Below are 19151 nucleotides of genomic sequence, written 5' to 3' on the forward strand. Positions count from 1 at the left end.
AAAGATAGGTCTAAGCCAGGTAAGCAGGAATCAGGTGAAACAGAATGCAATCAGCCAGGACTAATCTTTTATAAATCTGCTTCCAAAAGATAATATGCTTCAGTATTAAAGGGAAGGATCCAAAGAAGTTTTAGTAAAAACAGAAAAATATATATATAAGTTATGCATATAAAACACTTCATTGCAATTTATGGATTTTTCCAAAAGCCCAAGTATACATACGATTTTTGGAACTCAGAAATTAATGTCATACATAAGATTGATTTCCCTCGATCAACCCATAATGTGTTTTTAGCCACAATATACATATAGAAGAGTCTGGCACTTGTGCACAGAGGTCAGGGTGGCGGAACCAGACTAACGGTAGGTGGCATGGAAACTGAGCTTTGTTGCTACGCAGAAGTGAAATCAGGGACATTGCAGACAAACATGACATCTTGATTTTTTTTAATTAGTGCTCCTCTTTCTAAATCACTGTATGTTCTCATTACCAGCGTGCTGGTTATGTGCCCAAATCTGCTAACCTCAGGATCCCCTTCCATCCCCATCACTTAAGCCAAGCCTGAGTTGCCAGGTCTTCCTGGCTCTATCTTCTGTCCTGGTCCTACTCAATCATTCCTACAGGGAACACATCCAAGCTCCTGTTCCATCTTTCTACACCAGCTATAGGAGAGAAAAAAGAATTCTGCATGCAACCCATCATACTTGTTCCCATTGGAAGTGACTGGTTTCCTTCTTCCCTCTGCTTCTATACTGTGCACTCTGTGCAACTGGGCCCTACTGCAAATGGAATTCCCTTCAGAGAGTAAGAGGAGGGATCTATGTGGTTGTCAACAAGCCTGGAGATTCTTCAGTTGGTGATAAAACCCACTGGAAATAACCAGGGTGAAAGAAATAAAAGTAAAGAAAAGGAAAGGAAAGAGAAAGAAGGAAAGGAAAGGAAAGGAAAGGAAAGGAAAGGAAAGGAAAGGAAAGGAAAGAAAAGAAAAGAAAAGAAAAGAAAAAAAAGAAAAGAAAAGAAAAGAAAAGAAAAGAAAAGGAAAGGAAAGGAAAGGAAAGGAAAGGAAAGGAAAGGAAAGGAAAGGAAAGAAAAGAAAAGAAAAGAAAAGAAAAAAAAGAAAAGAAAAGAAAAGAAAAGAAAAGAAAAGAAAAGGAAAGGAAAGGAAAGGAAAGGAAAGGAAAGGAAAGGAAAAAAGAAAAGAAAAGAAAAGAAAAGAAAAGAAAAGAAAAGAAAAGAAAAGAAAGAAAAAAGAAAAGAAAAGAAAAGAAAAGAAAAGAAAAGAAAAGAAAAAAAGAAAGAAAGAAAGAAAGAAAGAAAGAAAGAAAGAAAGAAAGGAAAGGAAAAGAAGAAAAGAAAAGAAAAGAAAAGAAAAGAAAAAAGAAAAGAAAAGAAAGAAAGAAAGAAAAAGAAAAGAAAGAAAAAAGAAAGAAAGAAAAGAAAAGAAAGAAAGAAAGAAAGAAAGAAAGAAAGAAAGAAAGAAAGAAAGAAAGAAAACTGGAACATTGTGAATTAATTGACATTCTCTGATGAAAGCCTGTCAGGGTGTAGCCATATATAATGTTTCTGTTCACTTAGTGTCCTGTAAGGATGAAACATTCAAACAAAATCAAGAGTGGGTATATTTATTAACTAAATGTGATAGACTTAAATTTGTTTTTTTTTTTATTTCAACACTTGTTTTGGAAAAACATCCTTGAATTTATCGGTCCACTTTCCTTAGTGGATAGAGCATAAAAAGAAAATTGAAAATGTTCTTTGTTCATGGGAGAACTTGCTGGTTCCTACGTTGTTCAAATCTTCCGTTCTTCCAGTTCCCTCTACTGAGTCTTAGAAATGTGGAGAAGGTTGTGCATAATCTGTTACTTCTGGAACTTGCCTGAATACCTTCTTAAATCTCTCCTGTGAGATCTCCCTGAGAGAAAGGCGCACAGGGTATTCCAACTAATCAAGACTTTATTGTGCAACTGGACTTCTCCAAACTGGAAAATAATGATACTTGACGTAGGGAATACAACTGAGCAAATCCTACAGCTCCTTCTCCAATCCCCTTAGGTGTGACTAAGCAGAAGCATTTGAGTAAAATTTTCTCTTCTGCTTTAGCGCCATATCAATATAATGCAATTCTAGGGCCGGTATGTGTTTTAGATGCTTCTGGAAACCCTCTTGCCTGATTTAGGGTTGGTAAATAAAATTCAAGGTCATGTGTGCCCTTGCTGTCCAATTAAAGTCACCAGGAGAAAATAGAATCTACCCTTGGGTACCTTATTTTAGTGTTTGCCAACTACAAACCAACAGCTTAAAAATGTCACCCACTCAGTGGAGATATTTAATTTATGCTATAACTTCCTGTTTTTGATGGTAGCTTTTATGCTGCTTTTACAACTTAAACACCTAAAATGACAAGCCGGTGAGTCAGAAGTTAAACTGGATGAGTTCAGGTACCATGTGTCCTTCCCCTATTTCAGGCCACTGTTCTGTTCTCCTCATTTCCTCCTTGAGCCCGGCTCCCTTTAATTCCTCCATGGGTCTCCATTTAGTCACCCTATGACAGCACCAGCCGTCTCTCACTGCCTCCTACTTTCCACCCCTGTCCCTTACAGACTGTACCAGCCCAGGAGTTTCCTCCGATTTCTTGTTTTAAAACCATTGTATTCAGGTATGACTGACATACGAAAAGCTGTGGAGAATATTTACATATTACATTCAATTAAAAAAAAGAACCCTCAGTGTGTTTGGAGATAACACATCCATGGAACCATCGCACATATTGTCTGCGTGGTAAGAGCACTTACCCCAGGATCTATCCTCTAAAAATTTGAACTGTGTGCTATTGTTAACTATAGGCACTGGGTTGTATCTATTTTCTGAATTTATTTATCTTACATAACCTCTAGTCATCACCTCCTCCACCTCTCATCTTCCTCTCCCCCAATCCCTGGTAATCATCACTTTGTTCTCTACTTCGAGGAGTTTGACTATTTTAGATCCCACATATGAGTGACATCGTACATTGTTTGGCTTTCCGCATCTGGTTTACTCCATTTAGCATCCTCTCCAGGTGCATCCATGTTGTCACAATGGCAGGTTTTGTTTTTTTCTGTAAAGTTGAAATAATATTATGTTTATGTACCCTCTTTTCTTTATCCATTTGTCTGTTGATGGACATTTAGATTGTTTCCATATGATAGCTCTTGTGAATAGTGCCATAATGTGCATGTAAGTGCGTATATTTCTTCTAGATCCTAATTTCAATTCTTTGGTGAAAATACCCAGAACTGGCACTGCTGAATCATATGATAGTTTAAATTTAAAATTTTAAAAATTTTAAGGATCTTCCGTACTGTTTCCCTTAATGGCTGTATTAATTTATATTCCCACCAACAGTGCACCAGGATTTCCTATATTTCGTATCCTCACTAATGCTTTTTAATAATAGCTACCTTAACAGGTGTAGATGACATCTCATTGTCATTTTGATAACTATTTCCCTTATAACTAGTGATGTTCACCTTTTCATATACCAGTTGGCCATTTGTATGTTTTTTTTCAATATCTATTAGGTGTTTTGTCTATTTTTAAAATTATTTTGTCTTTGCTATTAGAAATATGGTTTACAAGTATTCCCTCCCATCCCATAGGTTTCCTTTAACTTTGTTATTTCCGTTGTAGTTTGATGTATTCCCTTTTGTTTATTTTTGCTTTTGTGGACAAAAAAAAAATCATTGTAAAGGCCAGTGTGAAAAATCAGTGTAAAGGCCAGTGAATCATTGTAAAGGCTTTCTCTCTGTATTTTCTTCCAGAAATTTTATGGCTTCAGGTCTTATTTTTTTAATCCATCTTTAGATGGTTTTTGCATGTAGTATAAGAAAAGAGTCCAATTTCCTTCTCTTGCATGTAGATATGAGTGCAGTTTTCCTAAAACTACTGAAGAGTAGTATCCTTTCCATCTTGTGTATTTTTGGCACTGTTCTTGAAGACTGTGTATGTGTGAGTTTATTTCTGCACTCTCTCTTCTGCTCCATTGGTCTATGTTTTTATGCCACTTTCATACTGTTTTGATTACTATAGCCTTGCAGTATCGTGTGAAATCAGGAAGTTTAATGCCTCCAGCTTTATTCTTCTTCCTTAGGATTCCTTCGGATATTCACAGTCTTGTGTTTCTATATGCATTTTAGAACTTTTCCCTATTTCTATGAAAAATGCCATTGGGATTTTGATACAGACTGCATTGAATTTGTATTGAATCACAATAGTAGCATGGATATATTAATAATATTAATTTTTCCAGTTGATGAACACAAGGTATCTTTTCATTTGTTATTTGTCTTCTTCAATTTCCTTTAACTATGTTTTATAGTTTTTTTAAAGATGTTTTATAGTTTTTAGTGTACATAGTTTTCAAGGTTAAATTTATTTTCAAGTAATTTTTGCTGATACTATTGCAAGCAATTGTTGTTTGCCTATACAGAAATACAACTAATGTATATTAGTTTTGTATTATGCAATTTTACTAAATTCATTTATTAGTTTTGACAGTTTTTTTGGTAGAGCCTTTAGGGGTTTCTACATATAAGATCATGTCATCTGCATACAGACAGTTTTACCTCTTTTCCATTTGGATTCATTTCTTTGTATTTCCTAGTTGCTCTGGCTAGAGCTTTCTCATATGTATTCTTAACCTCCTGAAATGTTAAAGCTCAAGAGGTCAGACTGATTGAAAACACACACACTAGTATTTACTGAGCATTTTCTAGATTCTAGGTACAAAGTAAGTACTTTATCTACATTGTTTATTTTAATCCCCACCCTAATCTATGTACATTTTATAGATAAAGAAAAACTTAAAAAGCTTGCGTAATTTGCCTGGAGAGCTAGAAAGTATGAACTCGTATTGAAATCCAATGCTCTTGGAGTGCCTGGGTGGCTCAGTTGGTTAAGCACCTGCCTTCAGCTTAGGTCATGATCTCAGGGTCCGGGGATGGAGCCCTGCATCTTGCTCCCTGCTCAACAGGGAGTCTGCTTCTCCCTCTGCCCTTCTCCCTTCTCCTTCTCCCTCTCTTGATCACTGTTTCTCAAATAAATAAATAAAATCTTTTTAAAAAGACACAAATCCAATGTTCTTATTTCTAAGCATATATCCTTAATTATTCTATGAAGCTACTAATAAAAAGGAACCCTCAGCTAAGGGGCAGAGTGTATAGTCTCCAGACTGGAAAAGTTGAAGATCACACAATGGACCTGACCTAATTACAGGTTTGTGTTCAGAGACACATGAAAATTAACTTTCAAACTCTCCCCATAATTCTATTTCTGACATATCTGCTCATGTCTATTGATCTAGGCAATTCCACATTTAAAGTTTTATTTCTTTTGTTAAAGTGTTGTTGCCTAAATGAAAATTTCTCTGAGAGTATCACATTCAACTAAAAAAAAAATCTATTTGCACCTGTATATGACAAAGTTTATTAGACAATTTCCCAAGTGAGGATTACAGTGGGAAGAGTCAGAATGGAAAGAATATGAGGACACTAGTCAGTAAGTAAAAGGAGAAACTACCTGGAAAAGGATGAAGGAATGGGGAAATGAGGACTTACTGTAAAAAGAAGGGTATACCAGTAGGCATATGCTATCGCGCATTTTGGCTTTGCCCCAATTCTAAATTTGCATGCTGCACTAAAAAATAAACTGAAATACATTAATTTAGGATCCTCTCACTCAATTATTTCAATATGTAAGTGAGATATAGCTGAGGTGTCTTTGGTTTATAAAAATAACTACTTGTATATAGAAAGCAAGACAGTTATTTCAAACTGCATATGTATCATATGTGATGTATATGCATAAATTATTTAAATATTGGCTTTTCCAGATGTCCACATAACCACTGAATAAACATTCTGAAAATACTTTAAAAATATTGAGGGTTAAAATTAAGTATGTATCCAGAATGCCTGGGTGGTTTAGTGGTTGAGTGTCTGCTTTTGGCTGAGGGTTTGATCCCAGAGTCCTCGGATCAAATCCCACATCAGGCTCCCCACAGAGAGCCTGCTTCTCCCTCTGCCTGTGTCTCTGCCTCTCTCTCTGTGTTTCTCATGAATAAATAAAATCTTTAAAAAATCTTTTAAAAAATTAAGTATGTATCCAATTGATTCTTTGGGCTGCAGAATGTATTTATGAGCCAGAAGTGGATATAGCTGGTAGCTTTGCATATATGAGGAATGTGTGAAGAAGTTACCTGGTGGCTATAAGGCTGCTGTTACAGCCTTATTTTATTATTACCAACATTGTAACAGAGTACTTAGAAACTTTATTGCTCAGTTATATGTTCATTAATTCAGTCAACAAATATTTATTAACCAATTATTTTAGTGCCTTCTCAAGGAGATGATGACCCATTTGGTCATCATTAGTCTAGCAAATAGATATACTTCATGATAGTGTGACTAAGAGTACATTAGGAGGTTATTTTAGCTAAGGGACTCAGAGATACAGAAACTAATACTGAACCAATCATTTTGCAAGATGCTGGTAGAGAGGATACAAACGGGCAATGGCCAGTAAAGTATGTAAATTAATTCTCAGTTTTCATAAGATAGTTATTCCTCAACTCCCAACACAGAGTCATGGTCTAGACCACACAGAGGATTCATTTTTCCTATTGATAAGTCAGGGCAAAGAGGCAGGAGACAAGAACCTCTGAAGTAGAAAGAAACCTATTTCATCTATTTTTATTCAGGGCTTTAAAGCAAGTCTTGGATCACATCATGCCAGAGTGGTGAAAGGGACTACCACCAGTGTCAGAAGAAAGGGAGTAAGAGAACTGAGTACTTGAGATAGCTCCTTTATTTATATCAGTGAATCTCTAACTGTAAAAAAGATGACCCAAACAGGGGTCAGGAGCATTCCTCTTCTTTCAAGGAAGAACACAGCACCATGCGTTGGCACATGCTTTCCCATTGTACCATGGTGTGCACTATTCACACAATGCTAGACCAGATATTCCCTGAAAGCAGAGAATATAATATAATGTCTTCAAAATACATAGATGATGTGGTTCTTACTCCAGGAACAACATTAGTGAGCAACTAAAACACAAGGAAAGGTAGAATTTGGGGTCAAAAATTCATTAATAACCATTCAATCCTACTTCAGAAAGGTGAAGAAATTTCCCAAATATCAAAGCTCTTCAGTGACAAAGATTCAGAGAAGACCAAAGATGGCCTTTACAACAGTGGTGTTTCTACAGCAAGGCCCATTGCATTAGAACACAGGTTGGGCTGGACTTCCAAAGGCAGCAGGTAAGTCCCCCATGGAAGCTGATAAATGCAAGGCTTTACTCAAGCTTAGAATTTTGATGGCTTTATATGTACTACATCAACCAATCTTTGAGTTAAGAATCGGTATGAGTGGAGTGTCTGCCTTTGGCTCAGGGCGTGATCCTGGAGTTGTGGGATTCAGTCCCACATCAGGCTCCCTGCATGGAGCCTGCTTCTCCCTCTGCCTGTGTCTCTGCCTCTCTTTCTCTGTCTCTCATGAATAAATAAATTTTTTAAAATCTTAAAAAAAAAGAATTTGCTACATAGCTGACTTTCAGAGACTTTGTTTCAAATAGAGATGAATCTTAGCATAAATCTTCTATAAGTGGTTGGGATGCCACTGAGATTCTCCCCATATTCAATATCCAAACCATCCTATGTCAACTATGCCTTCATGTTGAAGTCAAAATAAAGATACAATTTTGGACTACATAGTAAAATCAGTAAGAACTTCAAGGGTTTGTTAAAATTGAAGAGTTATGCTCAGTGAGGTAGAGGTAAGGAGCATTACAATCCTTGATTAGGGCTTAGTGGCAACCTCAGGGCTCTGCGTTTCTGCATCATTGATTCTGAACCTTGGCCACACAACAAAACCACCTGAGATGCTTTTGAAAATCCCAATGCCCAGGCTGTGCCCCGGATCAAGGAGATCAAACTCTCTGAGGATGGGGTCCAGCTTCAGTATTTTTCAAAGGCCCTCAGGTGATTCTATGAGCAACTAACATTCAGAACCACAGTTAAAACTAGTAGTTTTAGATGATTACAGCTGCCTAAGCGCTATGACTCAAAGTGGGGGGAAATGGTCTAGGACTACTGTCACTGGTGATCATTTCTCTTACAATATTGTTTCCAATATTTGAAACTTAAGAATGCTTTAAAGGATGCTCTCAACCACAGCACATTACATAGATTATGAACTTTACTTAACCTAAGGAAAGTGGAACAAAGTTCACATGTGAAGAAAGAAATCCTAGTTCTCATATTAAAATAATAGTATACATATTTGTAGTCAACCTCTATTTAATTTCCATGCATGATTAAACTGATCTTTTTGTAGAATATTCCAGAATATCTGCAGTTAGTGGGCCCTTCTACAGAGTGGGGCACCTCTGCTCCCATCAGCTAAGATACATACTTGTAAGAAACTAGTCCTGTTTGTTCCTTCCTACTAATACCCATTATACCTATTACCCTAATTAATTTTATATTTAATAAACAAAAAACAATGTATATGTGTGCAAACGGAATATTTTTCTTTTTTTTTTTATTTTTTATTTATTTATGATAGTCACAGAGAGAGAGAGAGAGAGAGGCAGAGACACAGGCGGAGGGAGAAGCAGGCTCCATGCACCGGGAGCCTGATGTGGGATTCGATCCCGGGTCTCCAGGATCGCGCCCTGGGCCAAAGGCAGGCGCCAAACCGCTGCGCCACCCAGGGATCCCCAAACGGAATATTTTTCTATGAAACTAAAATACTTAGAAAAACTTGATGAGGACAAATCACTAATATATGTTATTGATTATATATTCTAAAATATATTTAATCTCACTACCTATATTTATATATACTTATATATTTATATTATTTATATATTGCACATACACACACATACACATATATATGTAAAATATGCCAGACAAATTCAAAGGCTTTTTTAAATTAATCAAATGTTAGTTGAAATCATGAATGAGAAACACAGTCTTCTATTATAGTGGGAGAGTAAAGGATGAGTACGGGCCAAGGATTTTGTCAGAAATCATGCTTTCCTTTCTAGTGTAAGTGAAGATATTTTCACTGAAGCTCTTTCTAAACAGATAGGCAGAGGGATAAGAGCACAGTCTTGGAAATCAGACAATTTAATTTCCTATGACTACTCTGATACTGACTAGCTCTGTCATCTGGGAAAGTTATATGCCCTCCCTGCACCTCACACATCTTACTTTAACATAAGCTTAATAAATGGACAATGAGCAGTTAACTAATGAGGTTTTTTATATAGAAAGGAGTATATGATACAGTTAACAGGTTGGACCCTGGACTCAGAGATTTTAGTTTAAATCCCTGTTACGACATTTATTAGCTTTGTAACCCTGGGCAAATTTCTGAAATCTTTTGAGCCTCTTCTGTAAAGAAGGACTTCTAGAAAAACCATAATGTACCTTTAAGGTTTTTGCAGGATTAAATAAAACAATGCATATAAAGCACTTAGAGTCTCGTCAGGGACTTAGTAAGCACCAGACAAATGTTAATTATTATCACTGTCAATAACATTCGGCACCTAATAAGTGCTTAGGGTGTTACACAATTAGCAGCTACTGCAATTATTAACATTATCATTAAAATTATTCTTTTGCCCTGGTTTTAAGAAAAGACACTGGGGTAATTTGGAATATACTGTAGAAATTCCATTTGCTTTGACTCACCTCCTCCATAAAGGGAAATGCTAAGGTCCTGCACTAAATAAGAGTTTAAGCAATTAATAGTGTGGCCTTTTGAGTTCTGTGAAGACAATCCTATTACAGTATTTAAGATGAGCCTACTGAGTAATGGCTGAGGAGTTTTTATCTAGCTAAATGCTCTGTGATTAAAGCCATTATATCTTTGAGCTAAATTGACAGTAAGGAGATTCTGATTTAAAGGCACAGGTTTGTGATAATTGGATGCCAGAGTTTAGAAAAAACAATGGAAAGTAATTGCAAGGGAGGTAGCATAGAAGAGAGAACTTGAATACACCTATTTCTTTTTAGAAGTGTGACAAAAATTTGAATTCCCACCTATAACAAAATTTAAAGATTACATAAATTTTCCAACTCCCTTAAATCCCCCCTTTCTCCCCCAACTTCGGTGAATTCTTACTCATCCATCAAGACCCAGCTTTCATTTTACTTGACCTCCTTTCTGTCATAGTATGAAGTAATCAAAACTCTCCTTTTTCTCCAAGAAATAAAGTCATTCAAAATTAATTAGATTTAATAATAAAATCCAACATAGCTTTGGAAATCATTTTTTAAAAGATGAATTATCAAAAAACTTGACATGGATGGAGCTAGAGAGCATACTGCTAGCAAAATAAGTCGGAGAAAGGTAAATAACATATGGCTTCACTTGTATGTGGAATTTAAAAAACAAAACAAGCAAAGAAAAAGAGAGACAGATAGACAAACCAAGAAATGGACTTAACTATAGAGAAAACTGATATTTACCAGAGGAGAGGTGAGTAGTGGGATAGGTTAAATAAGTAATGAGGCCTAAGAGATGTTCTTGTGATAAGCACCAAATGATGTATGGAATTGTTGAATCACTATATTGTACACCTAAAAATAATATAACATGGTATTTTAACTACACTGGAAATTACAATAAAATATTTTTTTAAATGGAAAGAACAACATAATACTAAACAGCAAATGGGGTCAATGAAAGAGTCAAAGGAAAAATTTAAAAAATATGTGGAAATAAATGAAAATACAACTGCCCAAAATCTTTGGGATGCAGTGAAAGCATTGCCAAGTTAGGCCTACCCACCCCCACCCAAAACAAGAAAAAGCTCAAATAACCTAACCTGATACCTAAGGAAACTAGAAAAGAGCAAACAAATCTCAAGATAAATAGAAAGAAGGAAATAATAAATATCAGACCAGAAATAAATGGCATGATGACCAAAAAAAGAAAAGAAAAGAAAGAAAGAAAGAAAGAAAGAAAGAGAGAAAGAAAGAAAGAGAAAGAAAGAAAGAAAGAAAGAAAGAAGAAAGAAAGAAAGAAAGAAAGAAAGAAAGAAAGAAAGAAAGAAAGAAAGAAAAAAGAAAAACAAAAGAAAAAAATCAGTAAATCCAAGAGCTGGTTATTTGAAGAAATAAACAAAATTAATAAACCCTTAGTCAGACTCATCAAGGAAAAGATCCAAATAAATAAAACCAGGAATGAGAGGAGAAGTAAAATCTGACACCACAGAAATACAAAGCAATGTGAGAAATTATTGTGAAAAATTTGTATCAATAAATTGGACAATCTAGAAGGAATAAACTACTAGAAATAGAAAATCTGAACAGACTACTTACTCATAGCAAATAGAAGTGGTAATCAAAAAATTACCAAAAAATAAAAGTCCAGGACTAGATGGATACCCATGTGAATTCTATCCATGTTTTCAATTTGCTTGACTTAGAGACTTCCAAAAAGGATGGCAGAGTCAGGGGATCCTAGGCTTACTTCACCTCACAGATACACCTAGGTAACACATTAGTGTAAATAAACTAGAAAACCACCCAAAGACTAGCAGAATAGTCTCCTTATAACTAATCATAGAGAAAAGGCCACATTAAAAATGGCAGGAAGGTCAGAAACATGGTTGGGAGCCAAAGTGACCTGTGAGACTATCTGCAGTGGAGAGCAATACTGTAAGCATGGAGAAGGGAGAGGAATAAACTGCACGCCAGGCACCACAGGCATGGAGGACCTTCACTGGGAAGATGAATCACCATAACATCTGGCTTTGAAACCCAGACAGACTTAACATGGTAAGTTTTTACAACCAGCAGGGCTTAACTGGAACTTTAAAAATCAGTTGGCTCTGCTCTGGAAGAGCCTGGAGGGTCATGAACTGAGTCCCTGCCTTTAAAGAGATGGCATAACAAACAGCTCCACTGATATACAATTATAGAAGCAGCAGTTTGAAAAAACACCTGGGTATACAAGAAAGACATTTATTTACTAATCTCAGAATGTGTGCTAGAGGGGCAGGGATCTTTAGGAGACTTCTCCAAGAACAAAAGCTGGTAGGTACCATTTCTCTCAGCCTGCCAGCCCTATACATGCAAACACTTGCAGGAACTAGCTCAGTCTGAACACCTACCTTGTGAACAGCACAACCTGCCTCCCTTGTACTCCTGCAGAGTTGTACCTCCAACCCACCTTCAGCAAGGTGTGACATGTCTCCTCCCACAGCAGAGCAGGGCAAACTTTGTGAACACCAAGTGCCCCACTCCCATGCTCTTCTTTAGACTTCTCCCTCCAACCTGCCTTTTGACTCTGGCAGGAGTCCATCCAAAGCAGTGCCACAAGTCTGGCATTGTGCAAGCAGCCTCAGCAAGGGCCAGCACCACTCCAAAGTGACTTATGCCACAGAGAGTGAGGAGAATAACCATACATACCAGCTCAACTGCAGCCCCAGCAACAGCCTGGAAGCACACATCTGGTCTGACTGCAGGCCCCAAATTCCAACAAACCTCCATGGAGCCAGCACAGGTAGATGCCCTGCAGTTTGGTGTTACCACAGCTCTGGCCAATGCTTGGTTTGACTCAACTCAAGCCCAACGCCAGACTGGACTGATTACAAAACTGATTACAGAGAACAATCAAATAACAAACAAATAACTCAATAAATGAAATTAAAAATACATGGGATGTAATAAGTAGTAGACTAGAGGAAACAGAATGGATCAGACACCTGGAGGATAGCGTAATGGAAATCCATTAGTCTGAACAGGAGAAAGAAAAAATTTAATAAAAAAAAAGTGAGAATAAACTAAGGAACCTTAGCAACAGTCAATCATAACACCATTCACACTATAGGGATCCCAGAAGGAGAAGAAAGAGAAAAGGAGCAGAAAATGTATTTGAATAAATAATAATTGAATCCTTCCCTAATCTAGGGAAGCAAATAGATAACCAGATCCAGAATGCACAAAGAGCCTCCAATAAAATCAACCTCTTTGAGGTCCATAATAAAACACATAGTAATTAAAAAGGTAAAAAGTAGTCATAAATATAAAATTTTTAAAGCATCAAGAGAAAATAAAGCAGTTACATAAAAGGGAAACCCCATAAGGTGATCAGCTAAATTTTCAACAGAAACTTTGCAGGCTAGAAGAAAGTGTCAGGATATGTACAAAGTGCTGAAAGAAAAAAATCTGCAGCCAAGAGTACTCTGTACAGTAAGGCTATATTCAGAATAGGAGGAGAGAGAAAGAGATTCCCAGAAAAACAAAAGTTGAAGGAATTTAAGATGAATAATCTAGCCCTACAAGAAGTGTTAAAGGAAACTCTTTAAATAGAAAGGAAAGAACTGTAAGTAGAAATTTAAAAAGAAGGAAACACAAGAAAGGTAAAAATAAGTATATCTATAAAAATCATCAAGGGATTCATAAAATAAAAGGCTGTAAAATATTACACCATATACCTAAAATGTGGCAACAAGAGTAAAGAATGGGCTTAAATTTAAGCAATCATCAGCTTCATATAGACTGCTACAGGCATAAGACATTATATACAAACCTAATGCTAACCACAAATCAAAGACCAGCAATAGATGGGAAAAATAAAGAGCAAGGAATCCAAGTGTATCACTAAAGAAGGCCAATAAACTATGAAAGAAGAGAGCAAGAGAATAAACAGAGGAGAACTACAAAACAACCATGCAACAAAATGACAATAAGCAAATCTTATCAATAAGCGCTTTGAATGTAAATAGAATTACTTTGAATGTAATCAGAATAAATGCTTCAATCAAAACACAGAGGGTAAAGGAATGGATAAAAGCAAGATCTGTCTATATGCTGCCTACAAGAAACTCACTTCAAGCCTAAAGACACAACTAGATTGAAAGTGAAGGAATGGAAAAGCATTTATCATGCAAATCAGATGAAAAGAAAGCCAAAGTATCAATACCTATATCAGACAAAATAGACTACAGCTACATAATCATAAAGGGAACAATTCAAAAATGATTATAACAATTGCAAATATTTATGCCCCCAACATCGGAGTGGCCAAATACACAAAGCAGCTAATAACATAAAGGAAGTAATCGATAGTAATACAATAATAGTAGGGAACCTAAACACCCCACTTACATCAATGGATAGGTCTTCCAAACAGAAAATCAACAAAGAAACAATGACTTTGAGTGACACATTGGGCCAGATGGATCTAACAGATATATTCAGAACATTCCATCTTCAAACAGCAGAAAACACATTCTTCTCAAGTGAACATGGAATATTCTCCAGGATAGATCACAGACTATAAAACAAGTCTCAACAAATTAAAAAAAAAAAAAATGAAGTCATGCCATACATCTTTCCTGACCACAATGCTATGAAACTAAAAATCAACCACAAGAAAAATATCTGGAAAAAAACCACAAATACATAGAGGTTAAGTAACATGCTACTAAATAATGAGTGAGTCAACCAAGAAATTGACTAGGAAATTAAAATAAAATATGGAGACAGATAGAAATGAGAACACAATAGTTCCAAATCTTTGGGATGCAGCAAAAGCAGTCCTAGGAGGAAAGTTTATTCCAATACAGAAATACCTTAAAAAGCAAGAAAAATCTCACACAAACTAACCTCACACCCAAAGGATCTAGATAGGACAAAGTCCCAAACAAGGAGAAGGAAGGAAATAATACATTAGAAGAGAAATAAATGAAATAGAAAAAAATACAACAGAATAATCAAACTAGGAGCTGATTCTTTGAAAAGATAAAAAAATTGATTAACCTTTAGCCAGATTCTATCAGAGAGAAAAACAGATGGAATAGTGGGGTGACTCAAAATCAAAAATAGGGGAACATTCACACCACAGAAATACAAAGGATTATAAAAGAATATTATGAAAAAATATATGCCAACAAATTGGACAAACTAAAATAAGTAGCTAGAAACATATAACCTTGCAAAACTGAATCAAGAAAGAGAACATTTGAACAGACTAATGATCAACAATGAAATTGAATCAAGCATCAAAAAATTCCCAACAAACAAAAATCCAAGACTTGAAATCTTCACAAGTAAATTACACCAAACATTTAAAGAAGGATTAATCTATTCTCAAATTATCCCCAAAAATGGAAAAGGAAGGAATACTTCCAAATTCATTTGATGAGGGCAGCATAACCTAATACCAAAATCAGACAAAGGTGCAACAAAAAAAGGTAATTATAAACCAATATCCCTGATGAATATAGAAGTAAAAATCCTCAACAATATACTAGCAAACCAAATCCAAATATACATTTAAAAAATCATTCACCATGACCAAGCGGGGCTTATTCCTGGGATGTGAGGGTGGTTCAATATTCATAAATCAGTCAACGTAATACATCATACAGATAGGAAAAATGATAAAAACCATATGATGATTCCAACAGACATAGAAATAGCATTTGATGAAATACAACTTCCATTCATGATAAAAACCCTCGACAAGGTAGCTTTAGAGGGAACATACCTCAACATAAAGACCAAAGGTGAAAACCCTGCAACTATCATCATACTCCACAGTGAAAATCTGAGAGCTTTCCCCAAAGATCAGAAGGAAGACAAGGATGTCCACGCTCACCACATTTATTCAACATAGTACTGCAATCCCAGCTACAACAATCAGATAACACAAAGAAATAAAAAGCATCCAAATTAGCAAGGAAGAAGTAATACTTCTACTATTCACAGAAGATATAATACTATATTTAAAAACCTGAAAGACTCTACCAAAAACTACTAGAACTGACAAATAAATTCAGCAAGGTCTCAGGATACAAAATCAATATGCAGAAATATGCTGCATTTCTATATACTAATAATGAACTAAAAGAAAGATAAATTAATAAAACAGCTCCATTTACTATTGCACAAAAAATAAGATACCTCGGGGGAAAAAAAGATACCTAGGAATAAACCCAACCACAGAGGGGAAAGACCTGTGCTCTGAAAAATATAAAACAATGATAAAAGATATTGAGGATGACACTAGCAAATGGAAAGATATTCCATGCTCATAGATTGGGAAAACATATGTTAAAATGTTAATACCCAAAGCAATCTACCAACTTTTTTTTTTCAGCCTATTTATTTTTAACTGAAGCACATCAAGTATATTCTACACTTGATCACTTAATGATTTTGTTTTTTTTTAATTAATTTTTATTGGTGTTCAATTTACCAACATACAGAAAAACACCCAGTGCTCATCCTGTCAAGTGTCCACCTCAGTGCCGGTCACCCATTCCCCTCCAACACCCGCCCTCCTCCCCTTCCACCACCCTTAGTTCGTTTCCCCGAGTTAGGAGTCTTTATGTTCTGTCTCCCTTCCTGATATTTCCCAACATTTCTTTTCCCTTCCTTTATATTCCCTTTCACTATTATTTATATTCCCCAAATGAATGAGAACATACACTGTTTGTCCTTCTCCGATTGACTTATTTCACTCAGCATAATACCCTCCAGTTCCATCCACGTAGAAGCAAATGGTGGGTATTTGTCGTTTCTAATTGCTGAGTAATATGCCATTGTATACATAAGCCACAGCTTCTTTATCCATCATCTTTCGATGAGGCTCCTTCCACAGTTTGGCTATTGCGGCCATTGCTGATAGAAACATCGGGGTGCAGGTGTCCCGACGTTTCATTGCATCTGAATCTTTGGGGTAAATCCCCAACAGTGCAATTGCTGGGTCGTAGGGCAGGTCTATTTTTAACTCTTTGAGGAACCTCCACACAGTTTTCCAGAGTGGCTGCACCAGTTCACATTCCCACCAACAGTGTAAGAGGGTTCCCTTTTCTCCGCATCCTCTCCAACATTTGTTGTTTCCTGCCTTGTTAATTTTCCCCATTCTCACTGGTGTAAGGTGGTGTCTCATTGTGGTTTTGATTTGTATTTCCCTGATGGCAAGTGATGCAGAGCATTTTCTCATGTGCATGTTGGCCATGTCTATGTCTTCCTCTGTGAGATTTCTCTTCATGTCTTTTGCCCATTTCATGATTGGATTGTTTGCTTCTTTGGTGTTGAGTTTAATAAGTTCTTTATAGATTTTGGAAACTAGCCCTTTATCTGATATGTCATTTGCAAATATCTTCTCCCATTCTGTAGGTTGTCTTTTAGTTTTGTTGACTATATCCTTTGCTGTGCAAAAGCTTCTTATCTTGATGAAGTCCCAATAGTTCATTTTTGCTTTTGTTTCTTTTGCCTTTGTGGATGTATCTTGCAAGAAGTTACTGTGGCCGAGCTCAAAAAGGGTGTTGCCTGTGTTCTCCTCTATGATTTTGATGGAATCTTGTCTCACATTTAGATCTCTCATCCATTTTGAGTTTATCTTTGTGTCTGGTGAAAGAGAGTGGTCCAGTTTCATTCTCCTGCATGTGGATGTCCAATTTTCCCAGCACCATTCATTGAAGAGACTGTCTTTCTTCCAATGGATAGTCTTTCCTCCTTTATCAAATATTAGTTGACCATACATTTCAGGGTCCACTTCTGGGTTCTCTATTCTGTTCCATTGATCTATGTGTCTGTTTTTGTGCCAGTACCACACTGTCTTGATGACCACAGCTTTGTAGTACAACCTGAAATCTGGCATTGTGATGCCCCCAGATATGGTTTTCTTTTTTAAAATTCCCCTGGCTATTCGGGGTCTTTTCTGATTCCACACAAATCTTAAAATAATTTGTTCTAGCTCTCTGAAGAAAGTCCATGGTATTTTGATAGGGATTGCATTAAACGTGTAAATTGCCCTGGGTAACATTGACATTTTTACAATATTAATTCTGCCAATCCATGAGCATGGAATATTTTTCCATCTCTTTGTGTCTTCCTCAATTTCTTTCAGAAGTGTTCTATCGTTTTTAGGGTATAGATCTTTTACCTCTTTGGTTAGGTTTATTCCTAGGTATCTTATGCTTTTGGGTGCAATTGTAAATGGGATTGACTCCTTAATTTCTCTTTCTTCAGTCTCATTGTTAGTGTATAGAAATGCCATTGATTTCTGGGCATTGATTTTGTATCCTGCCACGCTACCAAATTGCTGTATGAGTTCTAGCAATCTTGGGGTGGAGGCTTTTGGGTTTTCTATGTAGAGTATCATGTCATTGGTGAAGAGGGAGAGTTTGACTTCTCCGACCATAATGCCTTGAAATTAGAACTCAATCACAACAAGAAGTTTGGAAGGACCACAAACACGTGGAGGTTAAGGACCATCCTGCTAAAAGACGAAAAGGTCAACCAGGAAATTAAGGAAGAATTAAAAAGATTCATGGAAACTAATGAGAATGAAGATACAACCGTTCAAAATCTTTGGGATGCAGCAAAAGCAGTCCTGAGGGGGAAATACATCGCAATACAAGCATCCATTCAAAAACTGGAAAGAACTCAAATTCAAAAGCTCACCTTACACATAAAGGAACTAGAGAAAAAGCAACAAATAGACCCCACCCCCAGCAGAAGAAGACAATTAATTAAAATTCGAGCAGAACTAAATGATATCGAGACCAAAAGAACTGTGGAACAGATCAACAGAACCAGGAGTTGGTTCTTTGAAAGAATTAATAAGATAGATAAACCATTAGCCAACCTTATTAAAAAGAAGAGAGAGAAGACTCAAATTAATAAAATCATGAATGAGAAAGGAGAGATCACTACCAACACCAAGGAAATACAAACGATTCTAAAAACATATTATGAACAGCTGTACGCCAATAAATTAGGAAATCTAGAAGAAATGGACGCATTCCTGGAAAGCCACAAACTACCAAAACTGAAGCAGGAAGAAATAGAAAACCTGAACAGGCCAATAACCAGGGAGGAAATTGAAGCAGTCATCAAAAACCTCCCAAGACACAAGAGTCCAGGGCCAGATGGCTTCCCAGGGGAATTCTATCAAACGTTTAAAGAAGAAATCATACCTATTCTACTAAAGCTGTTTGGAAAGATAAAAAGAGATGGAGTACTTCCAAATTCGTTCTATGAGGCCAGCATCACCTTAATTCCGAAACCAGACAAAGACCCCACCAAAAAGGAGAATTACAGACCAATATCCCTGATGAACATGGATGCAAAAA

General features: G+C 36.3%; 1 pseudogene; it reads left to right on the forward strand.

Moving 5' to 3' along the window:
* Nucleotides 1-19151, forward strand: part of LOC112933935 (proteinase-activated receptor 2-like) — a 121484-nt pseudogene that overhangs the window by 27265 nt on the left and 75068 nt on the right.

Source organism: Vulpes vulpes, chromosome 6 (genome assembly GCF_048418805.1).
Source record: "Vulpes vulpes isolate BD-2025 chromosome 6, VulVul3, whole genome shotgun sequence".
NCBI lineage: Eukaryota > Metazoa > Chordata > Mammalia > Carnivora > Canidae > Vulpes > Vulpes vulpes.